This window comes from Microtus oregoni, unplaced genomic scaffold (genome assembly GCF_018167655.1).
Source record: "Microtus oregoni isolate MIOR12 unplaced genomic scaffold, Mior012 000000F_ref0000247, whole genome shotgun sequence".
In the NCBI taxonomy this organism is placed as follows: Eukaryota; Metazoa; Chordata; class Mammalia; order Rodentia; family Cricetidae; genus Microtus; species Microtus oregoni.
In genome coordinates this window covers 19,308,751-19,330,280 of record NW_024543059.1, presented here as the reverse complement: position 1 = coordinate 19,330,280, position 21,530 = coordinate 19,308,751, and the positions used below count along the sequence as shown (strand labels likewise).

General features: G+C 41.0%; 1 protein-coding gene across 6 annotated transcripts in view; it reads left to right on the top strand.

Annotated features, from left to right (window-relative positions):
• The first annotated feature begins 5,866 nt into the window (after positions 1-5,866).
• The window catches only part of Akap13 (A-kinase anchoring protein 13), a 262,036-nt gene continuing 246,372 nt past the window's right edge, over positions 5,867-21,530 (top strand). For all 6 annotated transcript variants that reach the window (XM_041654836.1, XM_041654846.1, XM_041654825.1 and 3 more), the window contains exon 1: positions 5,867-6,029. The gene's annotated coding sequence lies outside the window, so the exon portion shown is untranslated. The remainder of the gene's footprint in view (positions 6,030-21,530) is intronic.

Below are 21,530 nucleotides of genomic sequence, written 5' to 3'. Positions count from 1 at the left end.
TAATGAATAAAGAAACTGCTTCGAGTCTATAGCAGGACAGAACAGAGCTAGGCGGGGAAAACTAAAGTGAGCGCTGGGAGAAAAGGAGGCGGTGTCAAGGGGAAGTCATGTAGCCTGAAGAAACATTACCAGGTAAGCCACAGTCACATGGTGATACACAGATTAATGGAGATAGGTTAGTTCAGGATATAAGAGCTAGCTAGCAATGCACTTAAGTGACTGGCCAAGCAGTGATTTAAACAATATAGTTTTCTGTGTGATTCTGTTGGGAGTCTGGGTGGCCAAGAAATGAACAAGCAGCCTCCTAGCACCCAAGTGGCAGTTCACAATTGTCTATAAATCCAGCTCCAAATGATCCAATGCCCTCTTCCAGCCTCTATTGGACACACACACACACACACACACACACACACACACACACACACCATATATAAATAATAATTTAAAAATAACGGGATCCATCTTTTGCTGCATCCAAGAAATATGCCTCACTATTAAAGATAGACAACACCTCAGCATAAAGATGGAAAAAGATTTTCTAAGCAAATGAATCCAAGAAGCAAGTAGTTGTAGCCATTTTAATATCCTATAACATAGTCTTCAAACAAAAACTAAACAAGCCGGGTGGTGGTGGCGCACGCCTTTAATCCCAGCACTCGGGAGGCAGAGGTAGGCGGATCTCTGTGAGTTCGAGACCAGCCTGGTCTACAGAGCTAGTTCCAGGACAGGCTCCAAAACCACAGAGAAACCCTGTCTCGAAAAACCAAAAAAAAAAAAAAAAACCTAAACGGAATAGATAGGGAATAACAATATAGATTCATTAAAGGAAGACCCATCAAGAGAATATTGCAATTCTAATTATTTATGTACCAAACACAAGGATACCCAAACTCAGAAAAGAAACATTACTACAGCTAAAATCACATATTGACCCTCACACAATGATAGTGGATGACTTCAGTACCCTACTCTTGCCAATAAACAGGTCATCAAGACAAAACTAAACAGAGGAATGCTGGAGTTAAGTAATATCATAAATCAAATGGACCTAGCAGATGTCCACAGAACATTTCACCCAAACACTGAAGAATATATTTTCTTCTCAGAAGCCCATGGAGCTTTCTCCAAAATTTATATCATACTAGGAGACATTGTAAGTCTCAACAAGTACAAAAAATTGAAATAACACCCTGTATTCTATTTGACCACCATGGATTGGATTGGATATCAGTGACAGCAGAAATGACACAAAGGCATGGAAACTAAACAACTCACTGCAGAATGAAAAATGGGTCAAGACAGAAAACAGCTGGAAATGGAAACCTTTTGTGACTTGAATGAAAACGAAGACACAACTTAACCAAACCTATGAGACACAATGAAGGCAGTTCTAAGAGGCGAGTTCACAGCACTAAGTGCCTACTTGATAAAAATTTGAGAGTTCTCATATTTGTAACTTACAGCACATCTGGAATTTCTAGAACAAGAAGAATTAATACTCCAAAAGAATATATGGAAAGAAATTCAGGGCTTAAGTCACTGAACTAGAAAAACAAAACAAAAATACAAAGAATCAATGAAACAAAGAATTGGTTCTTGGAGTTTGAAGAAAATCAATACAGTTGACAAAGCATTAGTCAGTTTGACTAAAAGACAAATAGAGATCTTGGGATAACTCTCACCAAGAAAGTGAAAGAATTGTATATTAAAAACTCTAAGGCATCGAAGGATGAAATTAAAGAGGACATCAGAAGATGGAACAATCTCCCATGCTCATGGATCAGTAGGACTAACATTGTGAAAAGGGCTACCCCACAATAGCAATTCTTAATAAAAAGAATAAATTCAAGAATGTTTTAGATATTCTGAGTTTTTGTGTTTCCATACAAAGTTGAAGATTTTTATTTTCAATTTCTGTGAAGAACTGCATTAAAATTTTGATGGATATTGTGTTGAATATATAGTGTACAGTGGAGAAAAGATAGCATCTTCAACAAATGGTACCCGTCAAACTGGATGGCTGCTTGCAGAAGAATAAAAATAGATCCCTATCTATCACTCTTCAGAAAATTCCAAATGGATCAAGAACCTCAGTATAAGATCTGATATCCTGAATCTGATAGGAGAAAAAACGGAGAGATTGACTTGAACTCAACAGCACAGAGGAAGACTTTCTGAACAGAACACTGATAGCACAGGCATTAAGACCAATTAATAATGAATATGACCTCACAAAGCTGAGAAGCTTCTATGTGGTAAAGGACACTATCATTTTGGCAAAACAGCAGCCTATGGAATAGGAAAAGATTTTTAGATTAGATAATCTAATTTACCAATTAGACATCTGATGGAGAGTTAATATCTAGAATATATAAATAAAAAACTGAATATCAAGAAAACACATAATCCAGTTCAAAAGTGGGGTCTAGAACTAAGCAGAGAGCCTTCAAAAAATGAAACACAAACGGCTGATAAACCTTTAAAGACTTGTTCAACATCCTTAGCCATCAGGGAAATGCAAATTAAATGTACTTTGAGATTTTGTCTTATACCAGTCAGAACAGCCAAGATCAATAGAATAAAGCTCATGCTGTCAAAGATGCAGGGAAAGACTAACACTTATTTATTGCTGGTGCGAGTGCAAGCTTGTCTAGCCACTCTGGAAGTCAGTGTGGGGGTTTCCCAGGAAGTTATCTACCTCAAGATCAAGCTATATATGGATATATATATATATACCCAAAATACAGAAATACTTGTTCATTCATGTTCATTGCTGTTCTATTCACAATAGCTAGAAAGTGGAAACAGCTTAGATGTCCAACAACCGATGAAGGGATGATGAAAATGTGATGCATTTACACACTGGACTATTATTCAGCTATTAAAAAAATCATAAAATTCTCAGGTAAATGGGTAGAGCTAGAAAAAGTCATTTCAAGAGAGGTAACATAGATCCCAAAAGATAAATATCGTATGTTTTTTTTTTCTCTCTCATATGTAGATGTTAGCTTTTAAGCTTTCAATATGTATGCTATACTCCAAATAACCACAGAAGTTAGAGACTAAGTAAGAGGCTGGGGGAAGGAGAGGCTCTTCCAAGGAAGGGGAGATGGACGATATTGTTGTGGAGAGACAAAGGGGAAACTAGGAGGATTAAATTGGGAGGGAATGAGGGAAAAGGGTAAAGGGGAGAATGTGGGGAGGGACAACTAACACTAAAGGACTTTTGAAGACCAACGTGGAAACCTACTTCTGTAGAAGCTTCCTAAAACACATACATGTTTGAAAAGAATCTAAATGGAGTTACCAGATAATAGAGGAGACAACGAGACATCTTATACCACCAAGTAAAACCTCCAGTGCCAGGAATGGGTGATGTCTTGTTGAGCTGTTGGCTAAAGAGGCCCCCCTGGAAACCCCTAAACTTCACAGGCTATTTCCAATGCTACTGATTATTTTCCATAACCTGATAGTACGAATCTATTGCTGAAGGTAACATTTACTTCTATCATCAAACATGGAAGACCAGAGCTAGTGCCTAATTAGAAGCTTCACCTTTATTGATTAGCCATCAAGGTACATAAGAGAAAGGCAATCATCAATATTACTGAGTGACCTGCCTGTACAACATTCTAGTTTAATAGTGGCACCAATGTAATGGAAGCAACCAACCACTTTGTGATTCCATGAGATGGAACTCATACCTACGCTGCCAACGTGGCTAAGAATCTCTAACTGGTATGTCATGGGCCTAGGGGAAACCTACTGTTATTATTCTAATATAAAGGAACATAACAATAAAATGACTCCTAATGACATCTGGCCATACCTATAGATCAGTACCCCGATCCAATCCACATCAGAGAAGCTTCTTCTTGTAGTAGCTGGGCGTAACAAAGAGATCCACAAGTGCACAATGTGGAGAAGGTGACAGACATTGGGGCATTCCGTCCTAAATGGTTTGGATCAAACCCCTCCCCACAAGGCTCAGGGAGGTATGAGGAAGAAGAGGCAGAAGCATTAAGAGTCAGAGGTGATGGATGACTCCGAGGAAACAATGACCCCCAGGAACAATAGACTGAGGTATGTATGAACTCATGCAGACTATGGCAGCACACACAAAATTTGCACAGGTTCAAGCCGGATGCAGTCCAACCACTGAAAGGGGGAATTGGTCACGGGCTCCCATTTGGCTTTGTTTTGACTTTTTTTTGGGGGGGAGGGGAACTCTTATTTGTGTTTTGATGGTTTGATTTCCATTTTTGTGTTTCTTAATTGGTTTTGTTTTTGAAAGAAAGAGAAAAAAAGAACATAAAGTTATGTGGAAAAAGTCTCTGAATTAAATTTCTTTTTTTAAAACAATAAAGTTGGGTGCGTAGTGAGGTGGGGAGGATATAGGACAAATTGGGGGAAAACAAGATCAAAATATATTGTAAGAAGTTTTTTTTCAATTCAAAAAGCATTTTGAAAGAATGAAAGCACCATGTAGCAAGAGAAATGTCTAGTACAGCCATTGAGTACCCATAATACCTTCTGTTAGGTAGGTGGGGGGTGGGGGTGGGCTAGCCTGAATTAAAACTTCCTAATGGCAGTGATTTTCATTTTTTCAGGTCTGTGCCTTGTACTAGCAATTTAAAAAAGATTGACTTCAGTAATGAGATTAATCTTTTCATATAATTCTTTGAAAACTTCATACATTCATATAGCATATTTTGAACATGTTCACCATTCCTCTCAACTTATTTTTTCCTTTAAAACATTATAATTCACCGTGTTCAATTTGTTCTGCCTGTATATGTACGGATGTGAGGCTATGCACTGGGGCATGGCATGACTCTCCCTTCCCTAGCAGCAATCATCTGTCAATATCTCCTTCCTCATAAGCCCCACCCTCCAAAGGGCCATTCATCTTAGGGGTACAGCTACATGACATTTTCATATTTATAAGTTTGTATAACTTAGCTCAAAATACACAACCAGTACTGCAGGAATTCTGTCCTGTTCCTCCTCAGTCAATACCCTTCTCCCCCTAGATAACCACCCTTCTTACTTCAATCAATATAAATTAATTTGAGCTGCACAGAAAATCTCACATTCCTGGCTTACTATTTATATCCCCGGACCCTTTCCAACTTTCTATTGACCAAAGAAAACATCTTTTAAAATAGTTGGGCATGATAGGCGTGTTTTCCCCTAATAACATATTGCAATATGTAACTATTAGAGAAAAGTTTCTTCTTGTACCAATTAATTTTATCTCTTGGGTCACCATTGGGCACATGTCCATATTTTGTTTCTCCGAAACCACTAGATGATTTCTTGAAGTCCTTAGCAACTCAAAGCCAGTGGTTTTGTGGCGATCGAGTAGCTCAGTCACAAGATACATTGTGATAATCTTCATCCCGTCAATCGGCCATTCATCCCATCCAACGAACTTGTTAAGTACCTAGCGCTGCTCCACCTTCGACACTAAGAAGACCCCATTTCTTGGATGGAATTGAAACTCAAGAGTAGATTCCGTCAGTGGGTGGTGAGTGTTCCAACTTAGGTAAGCACCAGGCGCACGGAGGAAGGGCGGCTTCCGGAGATGGGGCGGATAGGAGAAAGTGGGTGGGCATTTCCCCAGCAGCTGTTGCCAGCCACCCGACTTTGATCACTTTGCCGCCTGGCAGCCGTAGCGTACAGCCTCATCGTTCCTTAGCAACAGGAGCCAACAGCCAAGAAGCCTTCCTATTGGGCTCACGCATCATGACGGGCAGCCGCGTTGTCCAACCGCAATTCCTAGGCTTGGCCGAGTGCCCCGCCTACTCCCGGTCCGCAGGCAGCGCATGCGCGGGTGGGCCGGGCTGTGTGCAGGGCGGTCGCGAAGCCGGAGGAGCCGCTGCTAAGTGTTTGGACTCGGTCGACACCGCGGTGCTTGCTCCTCGCCCCAGCCGCCGCCGAGGGAGCGGCCGCCTATTGTCCTTCGCCGCCGCCAAGGCGCGGAGCTGCTCCGGCTCGGCCCGCGGGGGAGCCCGGGGAGCCGCACGGTGAGAGCGCAACTAAGTTGAGGGAGTTGAGGGAAGTTTGGGCGTCTGAGGAGGGGGCGCGCGCGCAGCCGCCCCTCCCCCTCGGCGGTCCTCGGCTGCGCGCGCGAGAGCTGCGGGACTCGGGGGCGCGCGGGCGCGACGCGGGCGGCGGACCCCTCGTCCTCCGTCGCATCCGCGGCCGGGGGGTGGGTAGCGCGGTCACCGATCCCAGCCTCCTCGGATCCGGCTGCCCGCTTCAGTGGTTCCTGCTGGGGCTTTTCCTCTGAGGGATAGCTGCTCGGTGTGGCGCGCCGCCCTGACGGTCTGTGGCCACGGGAACGGGCTCCCCGGGGCAGTCGAGCGGGGTAAACATTCCGCGCCCCGGGCCGCCTTCGGGGGCTTTTCCGCGCTTTATCCCGGGGCAGGGGATGGGGGGCGCGGCGGACGCTCCGGGAACTGTGCATTCGGCTCCTCAGCCACCGAGCCATAGTGCAGCTGCTCGCACTTTCAGACCTAGTCGCTGCTTTGGTAGCTGGGACTCGCGAGACGCATAAAACTCTGGATGAGAAAAACCCTCAGTAGTATTCTCGTTGAGAAAGTGTGTACCTCCATCCCCACCCCATCTTACAGCCGAAAGATTGGTCGCCTGACGTTGCTAGACCCTACTGTGAATTCAGGAATTCACAATGAAAACTGGATTGAGCAGCATTTTAGTGTTAGGTCGTTTGCACTCCATAATGAAGTTATTTTGAGAGTTCATTGCCAAAGTGATGTGCCTCACCCTCTTCTCCCCTTTTATTTCCAGAAGTCGCTTGTTCATTTTTTTTTTTCTCTTTAAACGTTTAGATTGCCTGGGTCAGGTGAATTCTCCAGTTCTTGAAAGGTCATTGTCTGTAAAGGAGTTCCCATCAGTTGAGATGACTCAGATAAATCGGTGTCACTTTCGTACACCTTCATTTCTTGGGGACTTACAAGCTGCATTAAGCACTCACCTTCTTAAGTTTGGGGTGCATTCATTCCACTGCATTTCGTTGATTGGACTTAACACTATAATGATGATGATTCTGTTTTCGTTCCCAAGTGGAACTACCCTAAATGTCCTAGTATTCGTATTGAAACACAATGACTATGTCGCTTCATGTTCATTTCAGTTGTGTCTCTTTGGCATCTGTTAAAGTTTTCTTTGGAAACTACAGCAAATGATATTTTGCTTGGTTTCCTATGCGAATAACATGGAGAAACGTGGCTTGGGTTTTCTAGCTTGTTCGGCTTTTCTTTTGGAAATCCAGCTTTGAAATCCAGCTTTGTTTACCTGATGAAACCAAGGGAAAATAGTCTTAAGTCACAGGCATCCAGGACTCGGAATCTTCGTGCTTAATTTTCCTTCCCTAGGTGGGTGTGGTGAGGGAAAGGAGGTTGACAGAAGTTGGTAGTTATTAAGGAGTTACATAATATAAACATAATTGCCTACAAAGTCGGGTGACCAGGACACCAGTTGCTTTCCTTCCCTGGACTGTGATGACATGTGGTTTAGTCTTTCTTAGAATTTCGTTTGCTTCACTAGATGGAGACTGTATGTAGTACAAATGGTCTTTCCTAGTCTTTTTCCTCCTTAAGGACCACGATGGGGGGTATTTTGTACTGTCTCTGCTAGAAAGGTCTTCTACACATGGTTGGTATTCAGCTTTCGTTTGATTTGGATGAAGAGACTTTTACCTGCTACTGAAAGTGTACACAGGAGAGACTCATTAATTCTTGGGCCTTGTACAAAATGCTAATTAGTTTGCAGAGTTGTGGTGAAATTTAGTTTAGGAGAATTTGCTAAGTTTTCTTTTGAAACAGGGTCTCACTATATAGCCCATGCTGGTATTGAACTCACAGAGCTCCACCTGCCTCCTGAGTGCTGGAATTAAATGCCTAGATCCCCGTCCCCCTTGAGCTAGGGTTTGCCTTGTAGTGTAGGCTGGCTTTGAACTCCAGGCTTCCCTGCTTCAGTTTCTTCAGGTCTAGATAATGGGTTTGTATCACTTTCCCCAGCTTTAAAAACTCTTTAATTTGTTGATTTGTTCTTGGAGATAACTGGAGTTTGGATGGTACACTGTGGACTTCCCGCCCCCCCCCCCCAAAATAGCAGTTTAGAAATCATCCCACATACTCCCCTTTGTTGAGACTATTAAACTGCTGAACAATTCTTCCATAACTCTCCGTTCCTTTATCGTGAAATTGGGAGGGAGCACAATTTAGAAGAAATTCAATTTTTGGAGTTATGTCAATTCGACTTCAGATCCTTACTTTTTCTTTGTCTGATTTTGAAGCCTTGAGCATCTCACTTAAGTTCTGAGCATTTTTTTTCCTTGTAAGGGGTAGTAACATTGTATGTTCTTAGGAACACACAAAACAGTATACAGAACTTAGTGCACTGTCTGATATCGTGTAGGTGGCTGTTTCCTGGTGGCTAAAATGATAATTTTGATACATTTTACATGCCTTTTAAAATGTTATTTCTGCACAGATGATGGCTCAGTTGCTACCAAGCCTGTTGCTCCGAGTTCAGCTCCCAGAAGCCCACGTGGTAGAAGGAGAGAACCAGCTCCTGAAAGTTGTCCTCTGGCCCCCACATTCACACTGTAGCACTTCACCCCCATGCTAAGCTCACAAATGAATATAAACATTATGAAAGAAGTCTTCTGAGCAGAAGGATGATAGAAGCTATAGTGTTTCCTCACCTATTAGCCTTCTTCTGCGTGGGACTCCATGTGGCTTGGTAGGGACGAATTCTGTACAGCTATGTAGTTTGGGAAATGACAAGAGGTTGGGTTGTTTTCTGTACTGTCAGTAGTGTGTCTGTCTTTAGTGTTCTACTGCTGTGAAGAGACGCCATGGCCATGACAACTCTTACAAGAGGAAGCATCTGATTGGGACTGGCTTACACTTTCAAACGTTTAGACCATTGTCATCATGGTGGAAAGCATGGCAGCATGCAGGTAGACATGGTGCTGGAGAAGGAGCTGCAAGTTCTACATCTGATCCACAGGCAACCGGCAAAGAGAGACTCTGTCTGGCTTTCACTACTGAAACCTCAAAAAGCCCACCCCAGTGATGCACTTCTCCAGCAAGGCCACACCTCCCCCAACAAGGCCACACCTCCCAACCTTTCAAGTAGTGCCACTCCCTGGTGACCAAACATTGAAATCTATGGGCCTATGGGGACCATTCTTATTCAAACCACCAGGGTGTCTAAGTTACTGTCAGTTTAACTTTTCCTTTTTACCTTGGCCTTGAAAACCGTACCTTTGTGACATTCCTCAGGTTTGCTCAAGATAGAACTGCCCTGGGTGTTAACAGGTTGAGAGACTTAGACAAACTGCTCACCTGCCTTCCCAAATGCCACTATTTACGGAAGGAAGAAGTGGTTAAAGTCAGTTGTACCGACTTAGTTTAGAATGTTTAAAGTACCAAATGGAGAAGAGATGTTTTAGAACTGTTTACCTGATCAAACTTAAAGATTGTGGGTATAAATATCCCTGACCAAGCCACCTGGGCAAGCTTCGACTTCAATGCTTGCCTCTCTTAAAAGTTAACTTTAAATACACTCGAAAAGTCTCGAACTACAGTTATTACTGGCAAAGACGAACATCCATATGGAAGGGATTGTCATTGTGTTGTGTGTTCTGCCTAGCTTACTGTGCTGGGGAGAGAGAAGGAAGCTGTTAGTGGGAAGAAGTTTATTTCATGCACATGTCCTCAAGCCTGTAGTTTCTAGCCCATCTTTGTGTTGATTGGCTCATCGTAAGTAGATCAGACCCATTTGTGTCAGTCTTTGCTGGGAGGTTGGACTGGCAGATGAGTACTGGAACACTGTGATTGAACTTTGTGTTGGGCAATGGGCTGCTTTGTTTTATCTCTTCAGAGCTGTATCTTGGGACGTTTGTATGATATGGATGGTAAGTGAAAGAAAGGGAGAGGCGTGAGGTGTTTGCTCTTTTAATTTCTGATCGTAAGCCTGCTCTTGATCATAGAATTAGTTCCTGCCACCCAAATAGTGAATTATTCCTGAAAGGTTAGGAATTAATGAGCGTGGCACACTACAATCAATTGGTCTTTTTAACTTGTGCTGTCAGCATAGGGGAAAGCCTTAACTAGAAGTTAAAGATGAGTTTTGCAGAACCCCAGGATGGTTCTCTTTGTGGTCTCTCTGAAAGCACGTGGTGTGGAGCCACATCCACACATTGCCATTTTTCGGCTGTCTGTTCTTGAGCCAGTCACGTTATCTTTCTCAGACCTAGTCTCTTTGCTTATTTCTCCCCCTTATCCATCCCCACCCCCACTATCATCCTGTCAGCTAAATGCTGCTGTTGTGAGAAACAGGCCAGAAAGCACCATACTGTGTGGTGGTGCAGTTTCATTGGTTAGCTCCTGGTATAGACAAAATGTAAATCCTGCCCCTCAAGGGGAAACTCACCACTACCTTTGCTGTTATTTCCCCTCGGAAAGCAACTAAACTGTTATAAGACATCTACCCTTCCTCATGCTTGGGAAAGCTGGCTCCTTTGCACTTTCTGTTTGGTTCTCACATTTTCCTTCACGGAATATTTTATCAGGGAATATTTTTTAAACTAACTTTTGGTTCAGAATGCTTGTTAGGTTTAAATCGCTGTGGACGCAGCAGCTGACTTTGGATGCTGGGACTTGATGTCAGGTTCACTGCAAACAGTGAACAAACAGTGTTGGTCTTTACTACCATTTTCATACTTAAAATTTAAAATTAGTTTGCTCAGTTTTCTTCTGAGCTAGATGTACTTTATTTTACCTATATTTGTTATTTAGTTCTCAACCCACCCTCTACCTCCAGGGTGGTGGGAACCAAGAAACAATCCTGAGAATGAAATTGTTAATCCATTTTTAGGTTAAGAAAAAGTTCCTAAAGTAACTAGCTAGTAGGTCTCTGTGTTGAGTTGATTATTATGACTGAGGTCAGGCTTTTCCATATCATTGATACTGCCGTATGAAACTTTAAAGTACATTTTAAAAACAAATCAAGTTCGTTGAAGTATTACAGAATGCAGTAAAGCACACCCATTTTAAGAACATAAAGTTTAGTGAGTTTTGATAACGTGTACCTGCCTGTAACTCAGCAGAGTCAAAACAGCATTTCTAGCATTTTCAGGATCATTATGCCTGCCACCTTCTTGGCCAGTCTCTTTAGTGCTCATCTCCTGCCTACTGTACCATAGGCAACCTCTAGGGTACTCTGGTCTTCGCTGGTCTGCTGCCTGTTTTTGCAAATAAGGTTTTAGTGAGATGTAGCCACACCCATTTTGTTTATAGCTGCTTTGGAGCTATAGTTGCAGCTTAGAGTGGTTAACACATTCTTTCTACCTAAGTGGATTATTTAGCCTTGATTATACCTAACAAAATCCAGTTATTCATGTCTAATGTGAACAGTACTATATTTTTCAACATATATTTGATGTTCTATTAGCATTCATTTGAAAAAATATCAGGGGCTGAGTAATGACTCAGTGGGTAAAGTGCTTAATGTGGTAAGCTTGAGAAGCAGGCGTGACACCGTGTGTCTCTAAACCCAGGCTGGGAGGTGGAGACAGGAGGATTCCCGAAGCTTCCTAGCTAGCTAGTGTAGCCAGTCCATGAGTTCCCTGTTCTCTGAGTGACGATCTCAAAGACTAAGGTGGAGAGCCATAAGAGGAAGACGACTGTCACACCTCAGTCTTGTCCTCCATAGGTACACGTACTAGCGTGAGGACCTGCTTATAGATGCACACACCACACACAAGCTAATCAAGCTTCCCTCAGCACATTGTTACTGTGTCTCTTTAGTCTCCCATTTTTTCTTTAAGAAATATATCCTTTACAAATTCAAATTCATTGACTTTAGTATATAATATCTTACAGATTTTGACAAATGTGTAGATTCATCTAACCACTGCATGAATTAGAATAATTCCTTTGTCCTTCCAGATTGGTCAGAATCCTTTTGTAGTCATCTGGTATTTTACCCCTGAATCTTAGAAACCATTAATCTGTTTTCTGACTCTATGTGGTTTTTGTTTGTTTGTTGTTTGCCTTTGTTCTGGATTCTTTTTAAGAATGTAGGTCAGTCGGTGTATGTCTAGCATGTACCGAAACCTAGGTTCAATCCCTAGTAACAACACTGAACATGGTGGTTAATGACTGTAATCCCTGTATTTGGGGTGGGGTAGGGGGTGGAGGCTAGAAGATCACACATTTGCGGTCATATTTTTCTACATAAGAGTTGAAGGCTAGCCTGGATTATATGAGTCCTGTCTCAAGCCAAAGTGTGTGGGGGGCTATCATAAAAAATAGAATTATATAGACGCATTTATTTATTTATTTATTTATTTATTTATTATGTATACAATATTCTGTCTGTACGTAGGCCAGAAGAGGGCACCAGACCTTATTACAGATGGTTGTGAGCCACCATGTGGTTGCCGGGAATTGAACTCAGGACCTTTGGAAGAGCAGGCAATGCTCTTAACTACTAAGCCATCTCTCCAGCCCTAGACTCTGGTTTTTGTGTGTGTGTGTGTGTTTAATAATGCTGTCCTTTCATGTTATTATTTTTTATCTCTTGTTGATACATCTGTTCAAAACTGTCCACTCTAAAAATTGAATTGGTTTTGTGTGTGTATAAAACCATTACTTGAAAATATTATCTTATAATATGCTGCTTATGTTTTTCTACCTTCCTTCCACCCACCTCCTAGGGTCTTGTATACAGCAGGTTGGCCTGAAACGCTGTACTTGAGGATGGCTTTGAACTTCTGATCCTCCTGCCTCTGCTTCTTGAGTGCTGGAGTATAGGTGTGTGCCACTGCATTGGGTTTATTAAGCCCAGCGTCTCTTGTATTCTACCAACTGAGCTGTAATGCTTCAATTTATCATTATTATTATTATTATTAAAGTATGCTAAAGATCATGCTGTTTGCATACATAGGAAAGCCCCCTACTTATCACTGAGCTGTGTGTTTCCAGATCTATCGTTTTGACTTTTGAAGCACTGGGATCCATCCTAGAGCCTTTTATGTGGTAGAAAGGGCTTGCTCTGCCATTGAGCTAACTCTGTAACTCTAGTCAGCAGATATTATCATTTTTTTTTTGATTGACATTGGATTGAATCTGTAAATACTTGGGATTACTGCCATGAACATCTGCATATCTACATCTTTGGTTTTTGGTGGTGGCGTACTTTTTCAGCAGTTGAATCCTGCATGTTTTGTAAAGCTTTATTTATATAGCACGTGGTTTCAGGATCCATGATTTCAGTTGCTAGTGTCAGTAAGAAGGATGAGTATGGTACAGTAAGATACTTTGAGAGAGGAGAGACCAGGTGTGCTGGTTAATTGTTTTATTATTTATTTATTTTTATCAACTTGACATGAGCTAGAAGAGGTGAAATCATCTTTGAAATATTTCCTCAGGGTCAGCATGCAGAAGCAGTGGTCCAGAGTGGCCAAGGTTGCTCTTAAGCTTGGTAATATGCAAGAGTTTCCCAAGTAGGGCTGGTTTTAGCAGCATGTAGGCTTGGCATCATGTAGCAGAATCAGAGTCCCTGAAGAGGGCAGGAGAGGCAGTTGGTGAAGATGCAGCCTCGATTCGAGTGAATACCCCCAGGAACAACGATAGATGTGGAGCTGGCCTGAGCTTCTGAGGCAAAGTATGTTTCAGATGGCAGAGCCAGTTGAGAGGTGGTGGCACATGCCTTTGGTCCCAGCACTTGGGAGGCAGAGGCAGGCAGATTTCTCTGTGAGTTTGAGGCCAGTCTGGTCTACAAAGTGAGTTCTAGGACAGCCAGGCTGTTGTACACAGAAACCTTGTCATGAAGATACCAAAAACAAAAAAAGAAAACAGAACTAAACAAAAACCAACCAACCAAACAAAACCCCAAAACTAAAACAAAACAAAACAAAAAACCCTAAGCCCCCCCAGATGGCAGAGCCAGAGAAGTAAGCTTGCCTGAGACTTTGGAGCCCACATCAGGGTCCCAGGTGTTAGATGCTGGGCCATTTTTCACTGTTGCAATTTGGTTTTGCTTAAGCGTGGTTCTAAGTGTTCCTTGGTATGTAACTTATTTTTTTATTTTACAAGATCCCACAGTTGAGAGCATTTTTAATTTTAAGAAGAATGTGGGGCTTAAAACATGTATGTACTGCTTTATATTGTGAAATTAAGGAAACCTGAGATGAGCCTTTAGGTTGTTAGAATCTGAAACATAACAACTTTAGCGTTGGTTTTACACGTCTTCTTTTATCCAGCCGATGGCTGTGCTAAAGTGGCGAACGTTTGAGAGACTTTTTGTAAATATGAGATTTTCTATATCCGTGGGTCACTTAGAAAACTCGGGATGATTTGGGTGCTGCCTCTGTAGAAGCGTGTCTCCTTGTCTGGCCATGGAGTTTTGTCTTGTCTAAAGTAAGTGCTTTTCTGAAGTGCACCGTGGCATTGAATGGAAGCAATTTGTTATTTTTGACAAGCTGAAGGAGATTTTTAAACTTTCCCCTTAGACTCCTTCAACAGAACAGCTAGATTCTGAACACAAAGGAACTCTCCTCTGCAATAGTCATTGTTGAGTTCCTTAGGAAAACGCTGTGGCAACAAGAGTTGAGAAATCGAGGGTAAATGTTTATTTGATCATAGGAGTGTAAATGTTTATGTGGTCACATGAAGCTGTAGAGAGGCCTGGCTCAGGTACTTTCTCTTTTTGAGGATTAAAAGTCAGTGTCTGGGCCTTCCTTTCAAAATGGTTCTGCATACGTGCTTAGGTCAATTTGGAGAGACCATTGAAGGACATTTCCCAGTGTTTTCTAAACAGGTCAGTAAGGGGGAGAACTTGTGTGTGGCTTATATGTTAACTTACCATTCTTAGTGCTTTATAGAGTTATAGATTTAGTTTTATTCTTCCAAGTAAATAAACTGTGACTTTCTTCTAGGATTTATGATATATTCTAGCTTTATTGTTTATGCTGTAAGCCACATATTTTTCACCCTGATATAATTATATCCAAAGAGCTTAAAATTCCAACTTGTTCTTGGTCTAGGAAATCATTGTGGTCTGATCTTAAAGTTTTCCTGGAATCCTTAGAAACATGCTAGGCTTTCATGTTTGTGCCTGGAAAGTAGCAAGAGCTTGCCAGTGGTTGATTTTTTTCACATGCAGTGACCGTTGTGGATGGCAGCCAATAATTAACGTTAGCACCCTTGTTCACATCTTCAAAGTTTTTTACGAACGTTTAATTAGTTCATGCTTAACTTCTGTGCTAGAAGTTGGAAAACCAGTTTTTAAGGTTCATTTTAACAGTCCTGAAGTGTTCGGGGGGCAAATGAGAAAAATACAGGTGAAGATAGCTTTCCTTGCTTTTGGCCCAGCTTGCTTTTTGAGGTGTATAACTTCTGGTTGATGTAAGCATAGAATTATATAGATTGGAAAAAAAAAAAAGGCATTGGGCGGAATGGCTAGGAATATGTGGATAATTTGCTTTCAACTCAACTTTTCTTTTATGTAGGCTTGTAAGTGAGAATTGTCTTAATTTATTCCTGTGACTTTTTGGAAAGATAGCCTGTGACTGGAGTAGGCTCTGGAGAATTAGAATATATGCTAATACATGATAATCTAGGGAGGGGTCACCTCTGCTAGCTTCCTCATTTCAGTTTGTCTCTTGATTCTGTTTTCACAGTAAGTTGGCTTTTACTTGGCCAGGTTGTGTAGTGAACGGAGACACTGTTCTCGGTTGTGTTGTGTTCCTGTCACATTAGCCGTGTGATCTTGTGTGGGCAGTGCTTTTTTTCTGCTCTTACATTGCTTTGTTCTGGGAAATTACCTATTTAATTTAATTATTTTGAGGTAAGCTTTGTAGCTTGCCTGGAGCTCTCTTATATATCCTAGGCTGCCCTGGAACTCCAAGTAGTCCTCTTCAGCTTTGAGAGTTACAGTACTGGTATTTAGGTGTGAGCTGCCACACCCAGTTGTGAAATTGTATTTGTCTATGACTCAGGTTTTAATAGAGAAAAAACTTACTGTTTTTCTATATGACACAGACTCGATCAACTTTTTTTGGTTGGCAAGTGAGACACAGGATAACACTTCCTTTTATTCTCTCGAGATTCTGTGTCATTCATCTGCCTCTGGAAGGACTCAGTTTCTTAGGAATTCTCTGTAGACGAAGATACCAGTGATGCTTAGGAGTAAAGAACATTTTGCTAAGTTCGGTGCGAAGTCCTTGCTCAAGGTATTTGCTGTTTTGCTTCTAATTTTGTTTGCAGCACTTGTTTGCATGTTTGCTCTTTATTAAGAAGAGGGTCTGCTTGATTTAGGTGTTATGTGTAGACGTGGAGTAATATCATTAGATGTCAAAGCTCTGCTTTATTGTCATGATTGTCTGGAGTAGAGAAATAGGGTAGGTTTATGACAGACACAGATAAAGGTTTAGTTTTGATTAGAAGTAAATAAATAAATAACAGAAGTTCTGTTTGCTGCCCTGCATGTTGCTACTGCAGCTGCCATGCATGTTAGTATCTTATTTTGTATAGGAAGAAAATGTTAGAGAAACTGCCTCTAAAATCTGCTTCGAGGCACATGGTTTCCGTTTGGCAAGAATTCATCTTGCTTTCGTGACTCACCTTTTGTGTAGTCCTAAAGAGGTGGTCAGAGGAGGATCGAGAACTTAGGTTCTTGGACAAGAAATGGGACAGAGAATGATTCATATTATTGAAGATTAGTCTAAGTTTTGGTGACTTCCTGCCTTCTTTGGAATAGATAACTTTAACTGTTATTACTGTACTTTATAACATTTGCAGTAAATACTGTGTCTAGTTCGTTTCCTACATCAAGGGCATCATTTTCGCCATTGTTTCTAGCCGCAGCATTCAGAGGAACCCGAATCTTAGTCTAGATAGTCTCGCCAGGGCAGCTTTAGTACCTGATGGCAGAAAGGAGAAGAGTTCTGAGAGCTTCGCATGCATGTTTAATAAACATTTTATCGTGAATATGGATCTGTTCTTCATGGTGCTAGATAAGCATGGCCCTGGGGCCAGGAAGATAGCTCACCTGGTAAAAGTGCATGATGTGCAGGCTTCTCTTGAGGTCAGATCCTGGAACTCATGATAGTTCAGTGTAACTGTAGGTGTCTGTACTCTTAGTGACTGAATCTGCAGCCAGGTGGGAGAGCCTCCTGCCCATTGATCTGGAATCGGTGATGCAGTTTGAGATCCTGCCGAAAACAAGCTGTCTATCTGTTATTATTTTTTAAGTGTGCATGTGGAGGTCAGAGGACAATTTGTAGGATTCTGTTTTCTTTACCATATGAGTTCCAGGGATTGAGATTTCATGGCAAAAGTATCAACTTGCTGAGCCATATTGCTAGCCCTATTTTTTAAAACTTATTTTTATTTTTTACTCAATCTTATTTATTTTACCAGTGTATGCTTGCCATGATGCATATGTGGCAATCAGGGACAACTTGAGGGAGGAACTCCATTCATCTTTACCTGGGTACTGTGGAGCAGACTCAGGTTGTCATGTTTGGTGGCAGTTGCTTTTACCTGCTGGGCCTTCTTGCCAGCCCAAAATTTTATTATTTTTTATTTTATTTAAAAAAATTTAAAGATTTATTTCATTTTGTTTGCATGAAAATTTTGCCTTCATTTTTGTATGCATTCCACGTGGGTGCCTGGTGCCCACGGAAGTCAAAAGAATTGGCATCCCTGAAACTGGAGTTATGAGTGAGTGTAAGCCACCATGTGGTTGCTGGAGACTGAATTCTGCTTCTCTGCAGGAACAGTGAGTGCTCTTAACCCTTGAGCCAATCTCTGTAGTTCTCGAAGAAAAAAATTAGAGCTTTGTGGACAGGCAGGTTTGGTTCTTTGTTTAAAAAAAAATATATACACATACATATACATAGACACATACACACATATGCACTGTGGGATAATGCTCTTGTACAATGTAAAGATTTGTCACTTATATTAGTTTAATAAAATGCTGATTGGCTAATATCCATTAAGGAAGTATAGAGTATAGGCGGGCAACCAGCCTAGAGGAATTCTGGGAAGAGGAAAGGCAGAGAGTCAGTCACTAACCTGATACAGAGGAAGCAAGATGAGAATGCCTTACTAAAAAAAGGTACCAAGCCACATGGCTAAACATAGATAAGAATGGGTTAATTTAAGTTGTAAGAGCTAGTTAAAAATAAGCCAGAGCTAATAGGTAAACAGTTTATAATTAATAGAAGCTTCTGTGTGTTTCTTTGGGATTGAACAGCTACAGGACTGGACTGGACAGAAACTTCTCTCTCTCTCTCTCTCTCTGTAATTTTTTGAGTCAATTTCTTACAGAGTAGTCTTAGCTGACCTTTGACTCACTGTGTAGACCAGGTATGCCTTAAACTCAAGAGATTTGAGCACCTCTGTTCCCAAGTGCTGGAATGAAAGTATAGTTTTTTTTTTTAATTTCTTTTTTACTAATTTATTTTGAGCCAGGATCTCACTATATAGCCTTTCCTGGTCTGAACTCACTATGTAGACCAAGAGTTGTAGAGATCTTCCTGCTTCTGCTTCTTAGGTGCTAGGACTAAAGTGTGTGCCACCACACTTGATTTCAAAATTTATTTTAATTTTGATTTGTTTGTTTGTTTGTTTGGGTATTTTGCCTGTATGTATGTCTGTGCACTTGTACAGAGTTCAGAAGAGGCTGTTAGATGGCCTGGGACTGGAGTTACAGACAATTGTAAGCCACCGTTTGGGCTCTGGGGATTGAACCAAAGTTCTCTGGAAGGACAGCCAGTGCTCTTAACCGCTGAGCCATTGCTCCAGCCCCAGTTTTATTCATTTTCAATGGTGAATTTTAAATAGTATCTCACACTAATTCATAATACTATACAACATGAAATATCTATTATAAAACATGACATGATCTGTTTCCAGGACACTAATCAGACAGCTACTTTATTAAAGCAGATGAGAGCTGAATAGCCATTTTCCTTTCAACAGAGAGCAGTTACATAAATAAGACCGTAACCTTTTTTTTTTACCGTAACCTTTTATATAGCACCTTTGTATGAGATCAGAAGTGTCTATCAAGTTAGACATGAAAAGTTAAACAAAGCTGCACCACTTATGGATCTGAGCAGTTTTAGGTTCTCCCTGTGTTGAGTTTTTCTCTTCCAGTTGACTGTTTCTTTTAAATATCAGTGCAAGAATGTTCTGATTTATATAAAATTATCTTTGGTTTTATGTTAGGTCTTTTTTTTTTCACTTCTCCATATAAGATTTAGTTACCTTTTTCCCTTTGGGGATTATTTTTTTTTTATACAGTGCATTCCCACTTTGATTTTTATGAAGAAAATACCTTTATTTTTAATTTTTTAAAAAGTAACTGAATACCTTAAGTTTTGTGCTTCATAATTTGGGTAGTGTATGTAAAAATGTTGATTTTTTTTTCATGAAACCTCAAGAAGAACCAAGAGACTTTTTCCCATGGCCTCTGTTGTGCACGTTGTATCCTAGCCCATGAATTCTTTGAAACACCACAGTTCTCTGCTCTACCCATGGCAAAGTATTATTTGACTGCTTTGCCCAAAGTGCTAGGGCCCTGTAGAGCTTACCACTTGATTAGTCAGCTCCCTAGGATATGCACCCTTGCTGTAGGACAATGGTCTTGTACTTTGTAAAGATTTGTCACTTGTATTTTAGTAAAATGCTGATTGGCTAGTAGCCAGGCAGGAGGTATAGGCTGGGCAACCAGAACAGGAAGGAGAATTCTGGGAAGAGGAAAGGTTCAGTCTGCAGTTGTAAGCCAGACACAGAGGAAGCAAGATGGGAACGCCTCACTGATAAAAGGTACCAAGCCACGTGGCTAATACAGACAAGAATTATGTGTTAATGTAGGTTATAAGAGTTAATAAGAAGCCTGAGCTAATAGGCCAACCAGTTTATAATTAATGTAGACCTCTGTGAGTTTCTTTGTGACTGGATGGCTGCGGGACCGGACAGGACAGAAACCTCTGTCATCACACCCTTGAATGCAGACATTTCCTCCTTGAATTCAAATAAAAATAATGATTCCTCTATGCAATGCCTCAGGACACAAATATGAGTCCAGAAGAAAATCTTATCCTCAGCTCAATGCCTGTTGAAATGGCCAGGGGCAAGCTCACTAAAATAACAGCTGCATGATTTTGATTCTTCTCCACATTGTGATGAAAATGAAAACCATGGAATGCTAAACCCAGGACAAGTGTTCTGCAAGATGAGTTTGAATGCTCACAGTTGGCAGTTGTAAGAGGCCGAGACTTTGAATGCTCACAACTGTAAGAGGTTGGGACTGCTAACTTATTTTATGAGTGAGGAGTCTGAGGCTTAGAGAGGCTAGATGATTTGCTCAGTGTTAGGACTTAAACTGATGAGGGTCCAGCTCTAGAATCCAAACTCTTCTGTATGTGTTAGTCTAACAGGATTTGAAAAGGCTATCCATTGTAAGCTATGATTTTGGCAGAGCCTTATGTAACTTTGATTTTGCTAGTTGACTTATTTTTATGGGTCATTTCCTACTTTATGATCTCTTAAACTAGGTTCATCAGATAGCTCTTCTGCCTTAAGAAGGATATTGGGTTTCCATCACTCCTGTAATGTGCAGTCCATCCAGAAATTCAGAAGTGGATATAATGCAAACAAGTAACTCTTAGGAATAAATGACATTATCTAGAGGAGTTTTTTCAGTGTGATTTTTTTTTTGTTTCTCCTTCCAAACTTGAAAATTGGTAGAGGGTGGTTGCACGTATCCCTGTGTACATGTATGTAAACCATTTGTGACATATGTACTTGGAGACAACAGATTATAGAACATTTCTGGGTTTATATACTATTAACACATGTCATAATTAACTTAATGACTGTATGCGATCACTAATTATCTTTTTTGCATATCTATGTTATATTTTTCTGCCCTCCCTTGCTCTCTGTTGCTCCCTTCTTCCTTCCTGCTACTTACTGGTATTGCTGTGGAGAATTCCTTTGCACACATATCTGTGTATCCTTGTTTATGTCCTCTCACAGAAACTGTCAGCAGCTGTCGCTGGTGCCGAGTTGTCAGTGGACAGCTTCTGTCATTCACACTTTCACTGGTAGCCCTGAGTACCCGCTTCCCATTTCTCCATAACTTTTAGGAAGCAAGTGTGCAGTTTTAGTTTTGCCTTTTTAGGAGTTTTGGTGTTATCCCAGGCTGGCCTTGAACTCTTGCTTTATCTTCCCCAGTGCTTGGTTTGGAGGTGTGTGTCACCATCCCCGGCTCTTATAGGACACTTTTAATGTTTTAGATGCCATCGAATTGCCACATTATTGATAATCAGTAATAAATGACAGGATCCTGTGCTTTTGTTTATCTTTTGTTTTTAAATCAATACTGTTCATTTTAGTTTCTATAGAATAAATTGATTTTTAGATTTAATCTATAAATTTCTATGTGTGTTTTTAAAATTGGAGAAAAAA